General features: G+C 36.3%; 1 protein-coding gene and 1 long non-coding RNA gene across 6 annotated transcripts in view; one reads left to right on the forward strand and one right to left on the reverse strand.

The window, feature by feature from the left end:
• The window catches only part of DNM3 (dynamin 3), a 551,444-nt gene that overhangs the window by 297,672 nt on the left and 237,811 nt on the right, over positions 1–15,961 (forward strand). The gene's annotated exons all lie outside the window — the stretch shown is intronic.
• Positions 8,288–14,485, reverse strand: LOC115504991. 2 transcript variants are annotated; one of them, XR_003965875.1, is made up of 3 exons: positions 14,236–14,485; positions 14,046–14,118; positions 8,288–11,918 (listed from the first exon to the last, which is right to left on the reverse strand). It is a non-coding gene; the product is annotated as an uncharacterized LOC115504991 (long non-coding RNA). The 2 variants fall into 2 exon arrangements; XR_003965874.1 differs by having other exon boundaries at positions 14,046–14,485.

Raw genomic sequence — 15,961 nt, forward strand, 5'->3', positions numbered from 1 at the left:
ATTCCAGCAAGAGGGCATCATAAGTAAACCCCCACCCCACCCCAGGATGGCAGCCAGCAGGAATACTGTGGCTGGAATGTGATAGCATGGGAGAGAGAGGTAGGAAATAAAATCAGAGGTACCAGTGGGTGGGGTCTTATCAGACCCCATGCACTAATTTGGATTAAAAAATTTTTTTAATGTTTATTTATTTTTGAGAGAGAGAGAGAGGGAGGGAGGGAGACAGGGCATGAGCAGAGGAGGGGCAGAGAGAGAGGGAGACACAGAATCCGAAGCAGGCTTCAGGCTCTGAGCTGTTAGCACAGAACCTGACGTGGGGTTCGAATCCATGAACCACGAGATCATGACCTGAGCCTAAGTCGGATACTTAACTGAATGAGCCACCCAGGAACCCCCTAATTTGGATTTTATTTCAAGGATAATTGAAAACTATTGGCTTGTTCCAACGGGATGTAACATAATTGGATTTATGTTTTAGAAAGACCACGCTGGCTGCTGGGTTGGGCATAATGCGTGGGATGGAATGTGTATGTGGAAGGAGGGGAGTGGTAAGAATGGAAGACGGGAGACCAGCTAGCTAGGAGACTGTAACAATGGTCCAGGTAAGAGAAGATGGTGGCTTATACTGGGTGGCTTGAGAAGAGCTCTTGAATTCAGGGTGGCAAATTGATGGGCCACATACTGCAGCCATTAGCTACTGTTACTCATTAGAACTCTGCTCCAGAAACAACATAAAATGTTTTCAAAATATTAATGCCTGACTCACAAATGGCCTCTATCTTTAAATTGTTTGTGTCAGTGGGGCAGAGCGTTTTTCCACTGGAGCCATCCTCATTCATCCCCACCTCACCGTTCCTTGATCACCACCACTGTCATCCTCTACTCTGCTTTATTTCTCTTGCGAGAGTTTCCTACCATTGCAGACCACCTTTGAGCTTGCTGTCAGGGTTAAAGGGAGAGTACAGCACTGTTCCTTGATTTCTGCTTGTATTCAACAAATAGTTATTAGTGTCAGCTGGAAGCAGAAGCTGGAAGGGAGGGTGTGGAGAAAGGAGGCCAAGAAGAAACATCAGGAGGGTTGGGCTTAGAAGTAGTGACGAGTCTCTGGCCTCTTGACTTTGTACCGTCTTTTAGCAGCAGTGTTTTAAATGATACTTAGATTCCAAAGAAGTCTTACTGCCATCCTTCAAACTTAACATGATTCTTTGGGCAACCTCGAAAACCCCAATTTAGAGTATTGCTTTGTGAAAATAAGCCTAAATTCTAACTCAACTTTTGGAGTCAATTTGTTGGTAAATTAAATGCTCGTTCTTTATTCCCGTGGTATCCCTCTGTACCCACATCAGCATCTGCATACTTGTAAATCCTGTTATATGACAATTTATCTTTCTTAGTCAAGCAAATGTGACACAGTAAATATCATTAAGTTAGTTATAGATTCATTCATTTATTCAATGACAAATTTACATTCAAATTTTCATAGAGGATTATCATTGTTTTTTCCGTGTTCTGCCATCTTCCTACTTTCTTGTGTAATTAGACTGGTATGTTTTCATTATATCTAATTGGCTGTTGAATAAATAGCATATTATGCCATATGCTATAGGTATGATTTTATTTAAGTCATGACAAGTTTGTAATAATATAAATGACTTATGAAATACATTTGAGATGAAGAAAAATGACTCAAACTTTTTCCAGGATCACACTAATTGAACAAAAGACCCTATGGACTGTATGCTTGGTACAACAAAGGCAGTGAGGTATGAAGGACATGGATTTGCAATGGCTAATGCCAGTGTTGGAACAAGTCCGTCTTCTCTGGGCTTCTGCTTTTCTTTTCACTTGTTGCATGGGGACCTTTGCTGAGCAAACCACCTGAAAGAGATTTTCTAGGGTTCTAAGAAATCATTTATTAATAAATACTTTTTTTTTTAATTTTTTTAATGTTTATTTATTTTTGAGACAGAGAGAGACAGAGCATGAATGGGGGAGGGTCAGAGAGAGGGAGACACAGAATCTGAAGCAGGCTCTAGGCTCTGAGCTGTCAGCACAGAGCCCGACGTGGGACTCAAACTCACGGACCGTGAGATCATGACCTGAGCCTAAGTCGGACACTTAACCGACTGAGCCACCCAGGTGCCCCTATTAATAAATACTTTTATAAACTTTTAGGTATCACATTTATATATTTATGCTTGCCATTGCAAGTAACAACGGTGCCCTCCCCTGTAAAGCCATTCTTTGACTCACATGTCTTCTAATTTCCAATTTTTTTGTCATTTCATATTGTGAGATAGGATGTGTAATATTGGGTTTTGTTGTTGTTGTGTGTATGTATGTATGCATGCATGTATTTATTTATTTTGGCAGAGAATGGTAAGGTTTGGATTCTTAGAGGGAACTCATATCCCATTTCTTTAGTGAGACTTGGTATACTGCCTGCCCCCTAGCCTATGGGTTCTCTTACACCTCAGCCAAGAATTGGAGCTGATGATACAAAACCATGTGATTTCCTATCCAAGCTGGCAGAGGCAATAGCATAATGACCCTGTGTAATAATTTTAAGCTAGAGTTGGCATGACTGTAATGGTAAGTCCCCAGTATTTTTCTTACTTTCTTCCTATGCTGAACAGATTTATTCACCCTACCCTTGAATTTTAGATGGATCACGAACACTCTCAAGCATCTGTGGACTGCACTTTTTGAACCGTTACTCTATATTATAATAATGTTATTTGCAATGTTACTGATAAATGAGCTTAACAGAGAGGTTTCCACCTGTGTCCCAGACAGTGTTTTTTCCCACATGTTACCTTCAAAGAGTCTTTACAATACAATGTGGTTATAGTAGGCATGATTAATCTATGCATATGACTGTATGTTATCCTCTAACATTACTCTAAGATTGGGGCTTTCTGTAACACAAAAAGAAATAAACCATCTTCATACAGGGTTAGACAGTTTATAACTAATCACCAAGGGGATTTGCTCAAACCTGGCTGTCCTTCTAGATCATGTTCTAAAAGGACAGTACCCTAGACTTGGAAGTTTCTGATACAGGTGGTCCTGAGCTCTTTTCTAGGGGGCTCATAGGCCTTTCCTGGTTTCATCCTCCCCAGGGCATTCTGCCAATGTGTGTAACACATCAAGAAAGATCTGTTTATGGGGGTAAGGATAGTTTGGGCATGCAGGCTTGTATGTCCACATATATTCCCTTGTATTTGGGATGGATGATACTTAGATCCTTTGATTTCTATCAAAATAACAACATAAGGATATATTTAGTACTTTACTAAGGATTTAGGGAAGCAGTACAACAACTCAGACAGCCTCAAATGCCTCTGTACAACAGTTTTTATCCAGTGGACACACACTTGGGTATGTTACTGGCTGCTCTAACCCTGTGCTGGCCCAGCCCAATGACAGTACATTGGCTTCTGTCTTTCAGTCTCGCCTCCTATTTCTTCCCTCAATGCTGTTAATATGGATTGCCCCCAAATCAAGGCACTTCTCCCTCTGTTATATACATCCATTCAGCTCTTCTTACAATCTAGTTCAGCCTTTGCTCCAGCCTCATTTTTGTATATCCAAACTAGTCAAAATGCTGAACCAAACCAAATGGACTTCCAATTAGCAAGATGCTCCCTAGTTTGACAGTAATTGTGGTTGTAAATTGTATTCCACTATTTATTCTCCCTGTTTAAAGTCATGAAGGCCAGCTTTCAATCTGAATGATAATCTTGATGATGATCATTGTCATCATAATGGTTAACATTTATTGAGTATATATAGTTTCCCAAGCACTGAGCTAAGTCAGTATTTTATTTACATTCCCCATTTTATTTTTATTTATTTTTTTTTAATTTTTTTTTACATTCCCCATTTTAGAGATGAAGACTGAGACACAAAGAGAATGAGTAATTTAGCAAGCTACTCAATATTGGTGCTATGCTCTTAATTGCCTGAACACTTCCTAACAAACATTTTCTGGACACCTGTTATGCACTAGACTCTATCCTTTAGTCACTAAGGATAAAATGGTTAGCAAGGAACTCATGGTACCTGCCCTCATGAAGGATATTTACCAATAAAGAAAACATATAAACAAAACAAAACAGGGAACCCTATCAGATGTAGATTACAAGCTATGAAGAAAATAAATCCAGTGATATGTTTGACTTAAAAGGTGTCTGGGATGGGGATTACATCACTGGGGGGACACTGAATTGGGTGGTCAGAGGTCTATGTTAATGCTTTGAGGCAAGATTGAGCCTGCTGAATTTAAGAAACTGAATTAAGGCCAGTGTAACTGGAGCAAAGAGAGAAAAGAACTCTATAAAAGATTAAGGATTTTGACCCTAAGAATGATGAGAAGCCTTGGAAGTTTGTAAGCTGGAGAGTCACATAAGATCTGACTTTTTTACAGATCCTTTTGGTTGCCTTGTAGAAAAATGGATTGGAGGAGTACAAAACTGGTTTGGGGGTTTGTTAGGAAGGTATGGCTATGGACTATCTAAGAGATAATAGCTTGGGTTGGGGTGGGTTGATGGAAATTGATAGAAGTAGATAGATTTAAGAGATTATTTCAGGTGGTGAAAATTGACAACTCCTCACCCATGATATGTAGTGGTTCATTGTTTAAGTTCCTGCTAAATTGTAAGCCTCTTGAGACCAGGAGTCATTGTCTTATTTACTGTTCTACCACCATGAACATGGCACTGGCAGGTGACAGTAAATATTGGTTGAGTGAAGATGTGATTAAGCAAATAAATAATATTTATTTAGTACAGCCTAATAATTCATCTTGTCCTCTTATCTCAGGTACCTAAACTAAATTATTTAATTACAGGGTAAACTTAGAATTTGAGGTTGTCTTAAAATTTTCTTAATTTTCATTATTGAAGGTCAATGGACTTTTTTTCCTCCTCTGACTATATAGCTTCCTGAACTGAAATCATTTAAGCAGAAAGTAAATTTCCTAATGTTATTTTAAAACATTATAAATATATTTTGTACAATTCTTAGAAATGATTTAGAAAAGGGCTAGGTGTAGAATTAAAATAGAAAGTGGGACGCTGGGGTGGCTCAGTCAGATAAGTGTCCAGCTCTTGGTTTCTGTTCAGGTGATGATCTCAGATTTAGTGGGTTCGAGCCCTGTGTGGAGCTCTGCACTGGCAGTATGGAGCCTGCTTGGGATTCTCTCTCTTCCTCTTTCTCTGCCCCTCCCCTGCTCATGCTCTCTCTCAAAATAAATAAATAAATCAACATTAAAAAAATTTTACATGGAAACTTTCATTTCAAAAAGGATTTTGGGTTTAGATAGTTTTATATTAATACTTTAAAACCAGGGGCACCTGGGTAGCGCAGTTGGTTAAGCATCCAACTTCAACTCAGGACATGAACTAATAGTCCGTGGGTTCGAGCCCTGTGTCAGGCTCTGTGATGACAGCTCAGAACCTGGAGGCTGCTTCAGAATCTGTCTCCCTCTCTCTCTTCCCCTCCCCCACTCACACTCTGTCTCTCTCTCTCTGTCTCTCTCAAAAATAAATAAACGTTAAAAATTTTTTTTAAATAATTAAAAGAATACTTTAAAATCAGATCTGGAAAAAGAGGATGGCTTTTATTTAAAATATGTATAAAATATGAATTTTAGAAGAATAGAGTCTGATAAAGGGAGAAAAAAACCATTTTTCTCTTAATGTCAATGAGAAATATATGAATGATAGTTAAAATCTCTGAAGGGGATTGCTAGTTTATGTATAATGGTAGTGTGTAGCCAATATTTATTCCATTTTTATCATCCAACATGAAGATTAAAATCATAACAGAATACTCAGAGGAAGGTAGGGTAATTGAACAGAAGTGTTCCCAGTGAAAATATGCTAACCTTATACTATTGAAGAAAATCCAAAATCTGCATTGAAATAAGAACATTCTTTGGACTCTTAAAAAATTACAGGCCTCACTTTTGTGGGTTGAAGTATTTGGATAGCTTGATAAAGAGATTACATAATTCCTTTATAGGGATAATTACTTAGTATTGTTTTTATTATGTAGCTGTAACAGATGACAAGTGTAACTTAAGTAATAGAAAACAAAATGACAGCTATATCCCTGGATGGCCAAAGTTGTGAGACCAATAAGTCACAGAAATCTTCAGCTATTTCCATTTTCACTTAGACTTTCAAGATTCCGCCTGTTTCCTCTACGTCTGCATGATCCTCGCGATGAGGAGGTCAGGATTAACCCTGTGAACACTATTTACACTCCTTGCTGAGTTGTTTTAGTTAGCTAAAACTTAGATATTTTTTACCAAAAAAAGAAGTCGAATAAATATTGAACTTTAAAACATTTATGTTACTTAAAATTCTTCATGATTTTAGTTGTGTTTTTTCACATATGTAGATTTTTAATGTAGGATTATTTCATACAAATATTTCCACATTTTGGCATTATCCAAAGGTTTATAATTTTGAAAAATATATACAACAACCCATAATGGCAAATGCTATTTCAAATTTATTAAGTATATTTAATAGACCCAAACCCACTCCCCTAAATGTATTTTTTATCTGACTTAAAAGTTTATTCTAGAAGAACAATATTACTCTTTACCAGAAGAGTGCAATTTTTAAATGTGCTTCATGTAATGAATTTAAATAAATATAACATTCTTTCATTCTTTCAGGCATTTTTTGAAAGCCTGAAATGTAAAACTAAAATGTTAACCTCAAAGTTTAAGGGAATATTATTTGAAACGTTTTCCTGGAGTGGCTCACTTAAGGATGACTTCACTGGCCTCCTAGCTTTCCCTTTGGAGTTTGCTGGAATGGAACAGTCTTCTTTATGTTCTGACCTGCTATCATTTCATCTGGAGAGGTCCCAAGCCCTGTCCTGGGATTGCCTTGTAAGGGTCCAGTAGAGTGATCCAGATGTGGAGTCCTCTCGCCATTTGCTGCTTGTCATATCAAACATTTAAAATTGGGCGGTAATATGTAAATATCTTGTGAGACATTTTTCTGTCGTCTTCCTGTTTATATTTTACATTTTGTGAACTATTGGTTAGTACTTTATTTGCTAGTAATAGGACTTTCATTTGAGGTAAAAACCCTCATTGCTCAGTGTGTTTAGCATAAGTATATTTTTCAGATGACCTATTTCCTAAGGCCCGTTGCATTTAGCCTTAATTATATTTTTACTTCATAGTTTTGCCCACTTTTTTCTTTTCTTTTTAAAGAAACTGTAGTGTCATGTTTAGTAAAATAGCACAAAATCCTGTAAATTTTTAACCTCATGAGATTTTTAGCCTTAAGACTAAGTCTTTTATTTTAAAAATGAAATAGCTGAATAAAAATAGTTTTTTAGTCCAAAATATATCCCTGAAATATTTAGTTAAATTTTTAAAAAATTTTATGTAGCCTGGTGCCACATTTTAAAAAGTTTGACCAGAATCTAAGGAAAATAAAATTGATTTTAAATACTGAAGTTAAAAACATTTAAGTGAACCAAATCAAAGTTAACAATTTTCTAATTTTATCTATCTCCCACCATTTTGCCCAGCAGTGTTTGAAACATTCATATACATAAGACAACCCTGATCATTTCACTGCAGTTCACAGTATGTAAACTGAAGTTTTGGCATTTCCTCAAAAGACATGGTAAAATATTGTATCACCATTAATCCCTTTGCTTGCTCTTTTTGAAAATAATTGAATTGCCTGAACATCTCAAGAGTTTCAGAGTTTACAGTGAATGGGAGCATGTATTCCAAGTGAATGTGTTGGTCTGGTAAATTCCACCTTTCGAACTGTAGTGTAATCTCCTTCTTAATTAAACAATAACACAGTAATAAATCTTGATGTGCCATGACACCTGGGAATATCAGAGCTTCAATTTCAATTTTCAATATATCGGCAGAGGAGAAGCAACTCTTTTATGTTGGAAATACTCTTTTCACTACGTTTTGCCCAGACCCAAACTGGTAGTTTATTAACTCAAAATACATGATTCCCTAGAACATTCTGTCTTCCCTCTTCTTCTTTTTCTTTTCTCCTTCTCTCTCTTAAAAAGTCATGATACTTTAAGAAACTAGAAACTTTAAGAAAACTAAACTTAGTTTTTGGAGTAGGATTATTAGAATCATTTGCTCTCTGTCAAGCATCAGACTGAAGTTATATTGTTTTGTCATATTGATTATGGGGTGCTGCAAAGCTGTGTACAATAAATGTCAAGGGTAGTAAGTGACTGACAACAGTTAGGAAAAGAGAACTATAGAAAGCAAAGGAACATTTTCAAAAATGGGTTTTATTATATTTCATAGGCACCACTCACTTTACTTTTGGTGGGTTTCAATATTCGAATCAAAATATAATAATAATAATACATACGAATTAAGTATTAAACCAACAGATTAAAACCCCAGGCCCCCGCGCCCCTCATTTTGGTTGTAGTTCTTGGTGTAGATGCTATGGTGTGAGGGCTGCTTTCTTTCAATGGCTGGTTGTCATTCAGGCTGGGTTGTCGTGTGACTGCCTGTCTGTGCCTGCTGTACAGGTGAGCGGATGTTCTGCACAGCAAGTGTAGACAGGCAGTCACATGACAACTCCGTCCAGCCAGGCCCTTGGTTCCTTCGGGCTTCCTTTGCTCATGGGCAGATACAATCAGTCTGTTTTCCAGATTTGGTGATTTTGGAGGGTCAGGGGAAAGGGAGAGAAACACACAATAGAATTAAACATTAAAACATTATGGAACTAAAACAAGTTAGACTTTTGACTTTATTCAGAATGTACATTTTTACATTTGTTCCAAATGTGCTAACATGGATAATTGACGTGGCAGAAAACTCACATCGAAATTTTAAGGAAAAACAAAACAAAAGATTAAATATAAGGTTTATTCTTAAATCCAATTCATATTATTATTACTGGCCCACATGCAGTCAGAGTTCAGAGTAATTGAACCAGATGTTTTTCCTCTTCACAAAAACTCTGCATATTTTAATACTGAAGTTAAAGATAAAGACTATGTTTATACATGTTTCTTGTAGTAGATAAGTACCATAGCCCATGAAAAAGAAACTTGTCATTTACATGGAAACGGCAGCCATTTTCAAAATAATTTATGAGCCTAGTGTATCTGGCAGTTCAACCAGCCAACTTTGGTATCTGATGCTTTGAGAGTGGGATTTTACATGGGAATGTATTTTTGCCAATACTCCATAAAGCAACAGGAACTTATTTAAATTTCTCATATTCTTTTTAATGTAAAGTTTTTAAGTATGGATGTGAAAACCAGATAAAAAGCCATTGTGAGCTTACGTGCTTCTCCTAATTAACTACAGCGCCATGCCATGAATCAAAAGGGTATAAACTAAAAGTTGTTACACACAGTGATGCTCAGAATGTGTTGTGGACATTGATGGTACCATACAGTTACAAAATAATACCTTAAACACAGAAAAGGAAACTTCATTTCATATCCAAAAAGTAGAACCAAACCCTTTGGAAAATTTTCTTGTACTTTGTGTAAGAAAGAGTTAATGGTGTTAAACAGAGAAATGTAATTCTGATGACTCAAGAATAATTCTGGCTATTTTAATATCAATGATCAATTCACATTCATAGAGGTATTTAACAAGTTCCCCTGCCCTTTAAAAACCAAAATATTTAGATAGTCAAAATTCCAGTAAGTGGGATTTCTTCAAAAACAAAACAAAACCTTATTGTCAAGGAGTATGTGCCTTGGAGTTTTTTCAAAGAATTTTAAGGAAAACACATAGTTTGTTATTTCCCTTTAATGATAAAATTATGAGAAAATAGCAAGTAGAAGCTTTATGGAGAGGAAAATGTTTGTAGAGACTTAAAAAAATCACAGTTTCTACACATCTGAACTTTTATGCATTAATTAGATATGGTACAATTAGTTGATAAGTGAAAATTTCCATTTATTTGATTTCAAGAAAATAAATGTCTGATTCTGTTTCTGGTCATCATTCTGAGTAGAGAATTTTTTTTTTTCTGATAGAATCAAAAATGTCAGTAAACTTGGCTGCTATTTAGATAATTACAAGGTCAGAGTATGCAAAAACAAATACCTTAAGAAACTATTTTGTTATTGTTGCTTCATTCAGTGTAACAGAAAATATTTAGAGTGATTCACTTACAAAGAATATATTGGTGGAAATTAAAAATTACTGTAATTCTGTATAGCTTTCCCTCTCTCTCCCATAAATAATTTGATCCAGTTAACTCTGCTCAATTAAAGGAATGATGCATGCAACCTGAAAAAATAGAAAGAAATATTTGTGAGTTTATATGCTATATTTTACTATGAAACAGTTCTATTAAACCAAGATATCCAAAATATTTGAGCCTGAAAAACCGTTAACTTTTTTTCAAGGAGAAAAAAAATCTTGCTGAAAAATATGTACTCTATTCATAAGACTTTTAGATAATTCGTGTTTCTAATAGATTTTTAAACTATAATTGTAGTAAGTATGTTGCATATGCACACTTTATAGTGCTATTGGACCTGTCTTTAACCTTGTTAAAAACATGAAAGGCTGAAAAAAACATTTAAGACTTTTTTCCAATCTTCCAAATAGAGTGAATATCAATCCACTATCACGTAAAATACTAGCTAAAATATAAAAGCGCTATTTACATTATTATCATAACATGTAATTTTTAATATGGTTATTACACCTCATTTTCTTTTGTCTTCTATTTATTATCTTAAGGGGAAAAAATGCATTGAAAGAATTATCTTCTAAGTCCTTTACAGCAAAATTAAGCCAAAGCAGCTTCAGGAAACTGGCTGTCACGATAGGTCAGGAAATTCAAAATGAATATTTAATTATTTTCTTTAATTTACCTCATCATCTCTATTAAAACTGATAATGCTTGTTAATAAGAAACTTTCAAAAATGGATAAATATTTCTATCTACATAGTTTGTAGCACATTAAGGTAAAAAGATAGAAGAAACCAAGTAAGAAAGTTTGTCTTCACTGAAGACAATTTCCTGTCTCCTCTCAGGTTAAAGTCTGACCTTCTAATTATTTTAAGTTGAGATTTCTGAGTGATGGTCGCTTAGTTATTATTTGGACATTATTGTGATGGGTGGGATATTCTCTTTAGAAAAGAGAAAAAAGGGTTGTTTTTATAGAGAAAAATCTCTTGTAGAGTAATTGAAAGCTTTGGCTTCTCTTTACTAAGGATAGACACTGGTGGATGAGTGAACTTTTTCTCATTATCAAGTTGTAGTTTTTTTAAATTTCCTTAAGAACATAAAAGGAAAAATTCTTTCATTAGAAGTTTTATGCCTAAACTTTTTCCCACGGCGTGAAAAACTTGGGTGGTCTGTAAGGCGAGAGGTGGGGGTAGACAGTATATTTTGGTCTTTAAAAACATAAACACATTATCTGGGCCGAAAGACAGAAATGCCAAGCAGGAAGGATGTTAAACCTATTGACTAATTGCAAGAAAGTGATCAGTGTGAAATTTCGTCCCATTGTAAACAAACTTTCTTTGATTTTGAGATCTTTGGCTTAAAAAAGGGAGTGAGGTTTTGAAAATATAAACTTTTATATTGATCCTCTTTCACTTAGGAATTGATGGTATTGAGTCTAAAGCCCTTAATTTCCTTTCTCTTAGATGCTAGAAAAAGTTTTCCTTTTAACCCAGTACCTAGCCTAACTTACCAGTCATCCACGCACTAAAACAAAAAATAACTACTCAGCTTCAATGAACTGCAGTTTGGACAGACCCCTGAAAACATTTTTCTCTTTCTGACAATGTACAGTGTTTAATTTTAATACTCACCATCATATCCAGGGGTAGTTTTACTTGAAGATGTCACTGTTGGTTAGTTTCCTCTGGAATAGATCCCATGACCTCTAAAATATTTGTATATCTCCTTATAAAGTAATATCAAAATAAAGTTAAACATTGTTCTAATTACTCTGGAAATAGACACGGTTATTTTATGATATGTGTGTATACGTGCTGGTATATATACCACTGCTTAAACTACCATCCTTGCCTTCAGTCAACAGGAGTTTATAAAGTGAGCTTTTACTTTGGATCTGTAATTTAGCTCATGCAATTTAAAAGTAAGTGTGATTCCTTTTCATTTGTTTAAAGCTTGCATCAAAAATGGGTCCTCAGGACTCCACCAACCACTTGCAGGCACTCCTCGGCTACCCCCTTACAAATTAATTCTTATGTTCCTATTCCTGTATTTATGCCAAGGACGCAATCGAGTCCTCTCTGTCTCCAGACTAAAAGTCATCCTAGGGAGAAATTTGGTGGGCGACCAATTGTGGTTGGTTTCTTAGAAACAAAAAGGCGATTTATTATGAAGACAGACATTTAAATTGAATATACGTGAATGAAGGCAAGTTATGAAATTCTGTCATTTCTACAGAGTAAAAAAACGAAAACCAAAAACCAAAAAAAGCCCGTTATAGCTATCTTTCTTCTTTAGTAACTGCTTCAGTTAGTAAAAATATATATCGGAGAAAATAAGCTTCTGTATTTACCTAATAGGTTTTTTTTTTGTTTTCTTATGTAAAAGAAACTATATAGATTTTAAATATCTCTTGTTCTATTAAAAATAATTAATATGGAAGCCTCTAAGTCACAATAGAAAAAACAAAGGAAGACTTTACTATATCATCTAAGTGGAGAAGATAACTAAATTTATCCATGCTTTTTATATTTTAACTAAAAACCATGAATAAAAGGTTATATGTTCTTTACGCCAGTTTGAGGATGATCAAAAGGGTCATTTAAAAAAGCAGATTGTTTTGACGAAAGAGAACTTGGGGAACCTTGTTTAATAAAATGGGTCGCAAAAGAGAACTTGTGATAATTTTGAATTGTTGCAAAATGTGTAATTTAGAAAAGGATTTGTTCAGAAATCACTGTAATTTTAAAAAATTTAAAGGAGGACAAAAAGGGATCACATCCACTTTTTCATAAAAAACTATAGAACAGATGTTTTCATTATATAGAATTGTTTGGGAGTAGATATAAATGGGGGTTGAGGGAATTAGGGGTGAGGCAGTAACATTTTTCCAGAACTTTCTTTAAGAGACCCACCTTTAAAGTTCAGCAAGGATCATATTGCAACCCAGACTTTCTCTATTATTCTCTCTATTGGGATTTCATTCAGCTTAAGGGTTTTCCTCCCTCCCACCTTCCCCACCCATCCCCCTTCACCTCCAGGACAGCTGGAAACTGACCAAAGAAAACTTTGCCTTCGTTTACAAATTCCTTTTTTATCAGTGGGTTTCTAGACAAAGTACCTTATCATTTTAAATGCTCAGAGAAATAGAAGCATTGTAAAATATAGGCATGAGGTCTCAGCTGACCAGCAATTATCAACCATTTTTTGATTAAAAAAAAAAAATGTGACACAGATGTATATTGGGATATCTGAAGACAGAGGTTTCTTCTATTCTGTGACTTAATCAGTTGCTGACTCACTAGGTTCTGGGTTGGCGCTCTTTTCTGGGTCAGTCCCATTTGTATTGTCTGGTGGGCAAGAACTTGGCAGCCTCTTCTTTTATTGTTAGATATTATCATGTACGTAAATTTTCAAAAAAAAAGCACTCTTCAGATAGCATTGTAAAAATAGCCAATATTCTTTACTTTGAAGCAAAATGGATTCAATCCCGGGGAGGTTAAAAGTTCTACTACAGCCCTTATTCAAGTAAGTTTTTAGGTCTTTGTATTATTAATTTCAACAATTAAAAACTAGCCTCATTAAGTTATTCTTAAGTGTCTGGAGTCTTTTCATATTTCATTTTAAAGGAGGAAAAACTTTAAACTTAAAAATATACTTGACTTCTAGATCTTCAGAAATCAACTAACATAGAGTAAATCGCTATATACCACATATTGTTACTCTTTCAAAACTAAATGCATTGCTTCGCATGACACATATACCTCTGTTTCTCTCGCACGTGAACGCAAATCATTGGCTCCCCACCTCGCCTCTCCTGGGCACAGACCAGGTGAGCAGTCAAGGAGGCCTTACCCACAGGTCTTCTTTCCAACAGTCCTCTCTCAGCGGTGTCCCCGAGGGCTTCTTGGTCCCTAGTGTGCAAAACCTGTGAAGAAAAACACTGGGTATGAGATTTGAAAAAGCAAACAGAAGTCTTCTCCTTGGAAACAGCAACTTCTGTCCCCAGCCGTCCGTGGCGTTGCGCTCCCCTGCCCAGTCTAACCAATGTGCAGACTACTGTACAACGGCATTGTCCTGAACAGGTAGTCTGAACACTGGGGCGACGGAGCAGGATCTCCAGAAGCTTCCATCTGTGTACTTAAAATCCTGTCCCGGTCTTTGGGAAAAGCCTCCCTTCCTGCACCAGGGGTTGCATTCGGCTATCCCCCCTGAATTCTGCTGCACTGACTGAGACACACTCAAGGGCTGTGATTTCCAGTCTTGACGTGGCACATTTGCTGCAGACTGGGGAACTGGCAATGAATTTAGGACCAGGAAAAGGGGGAGGGCTGGGCTGGAGAGTCCATATATGGGATGATGTCACCCTGGGGAGGTTTGGGTATGCGCGGTGCCGCTGGAGAGACCGCTAGAATCGCCTGCTCTCAGACATGGGTCTGTGCATAAAATGGTACCAGATGTTTTAGTGTAATGTTAAGCAGTCATTTCATCTTCAGGCCAGATTTTTTTCCTCAACTGGGCAGGAAGTGGGCCTCAGTATGGAAAAGCTGTAAAAAAAGAGTCGAGATGTACAGTTCTGCTGTGGCCAACTGAAAGTGAGCTAGTGGAGAAGTACAAATCTGCTGTCCGATCCAGACTAGAAAAGTAATTTGAAGATAGAGGGTAGATAAAAAAAAAAAAGAAGTAAACAGAAAGTTGAGCACTGGAAGGGAGGGCTCATTTGCAAACTTTTTTGAGCTGCCCTGTGGCACTTTATTTTCTGGTATTTCACTCGTCAAAAAGGGCAGATAAGTTCATTTTTTTTCTCTCTCTCTCTCTTTCCCTCCTCCTCCTCGTCTGTTGGATCTGTCAGCGGCTTGCAGGCTGCTCTAGACTTGAACAGTAATTATAGCAACTTCCTGAAAGTGAAGCCCCCATGAAAAGTCTGGAGAAATGTTCTTTGTCATGGCCTCTACATGAGTAATTAGTTCCACATGTGGCCTTCCTCGTTTCCCTCAGCGATTTTGGCTGGCTCTCGGAATGCCGTGCTATATAGTCCGACCTAAAGAAACTTTAAAGTTTTGGTTTCAAACCTCCGCTATGAAATAACAGCCTCAGTCTCCTAACAAATTGCCTCTGGTAGATCCATCCTCTTAGGTCCAGCATTCTTTTTCACTGGGAATTCTTGATTCTGTGTTAATACTTTTGTTTTAATGGTATGCTATTGCTCACTTCTATCTCTGGTTAACTAAGTCTGTTGAAATTTGCCAAGTACCGCTTGACCAAAGGTTATAACGTATCAGCCCACTGGCATCTACTTCTCTTTTCCTGTTGTTGCTGTTTTCAATTATATATACTGTTGAATATTCCGGGTATATAGCCCTGTGACTTTCCCTCCATAGAATTCTGATTAAAGTTTGAGTTACTTCAAACAAGAGCTTGATTAATTGCCCTTCCAGAGATCAAAATGTGAGAAAATTCCTAGGTAGCTTCCAAATATAATTTGAGTAGCCAAACTATGAAACTTAGTAATCTTTAAAGAATTACTACTAAAGCAATTCATTTCTACTGGATTTATGCAATACTTTTTAGAGGCAGAAAAATCTACCTCTTTTTTAAATAGATTGCGTTAAATATTTTAAGAAGCTTCAAGTGAGAGAGAACTGCCTTAAAGCCTTCACTTATCATGAAAGGTCTTCTCGTGAATTAACATACCATTAATGGGATCTACAGTTATGACAAGCCCTGGTCACCTGGGGAGGAAGATTAAATAAGATAAAAAGGAATTATCC

The sequence above is a fragment of the Lynx canadensis genome, chromosome F1 (genome assembly GCF_007474595.2).
Source record: "Lynx canadensis isolate LIC74 chromosome F1, mLynCan4.pri.v2, whole genome shotgun sequence".
NCBI lineage: Eukaryota > Metazoa > Chordata > Mammalia > Carnivora > Felidae > Lynx > Lynx canadensis.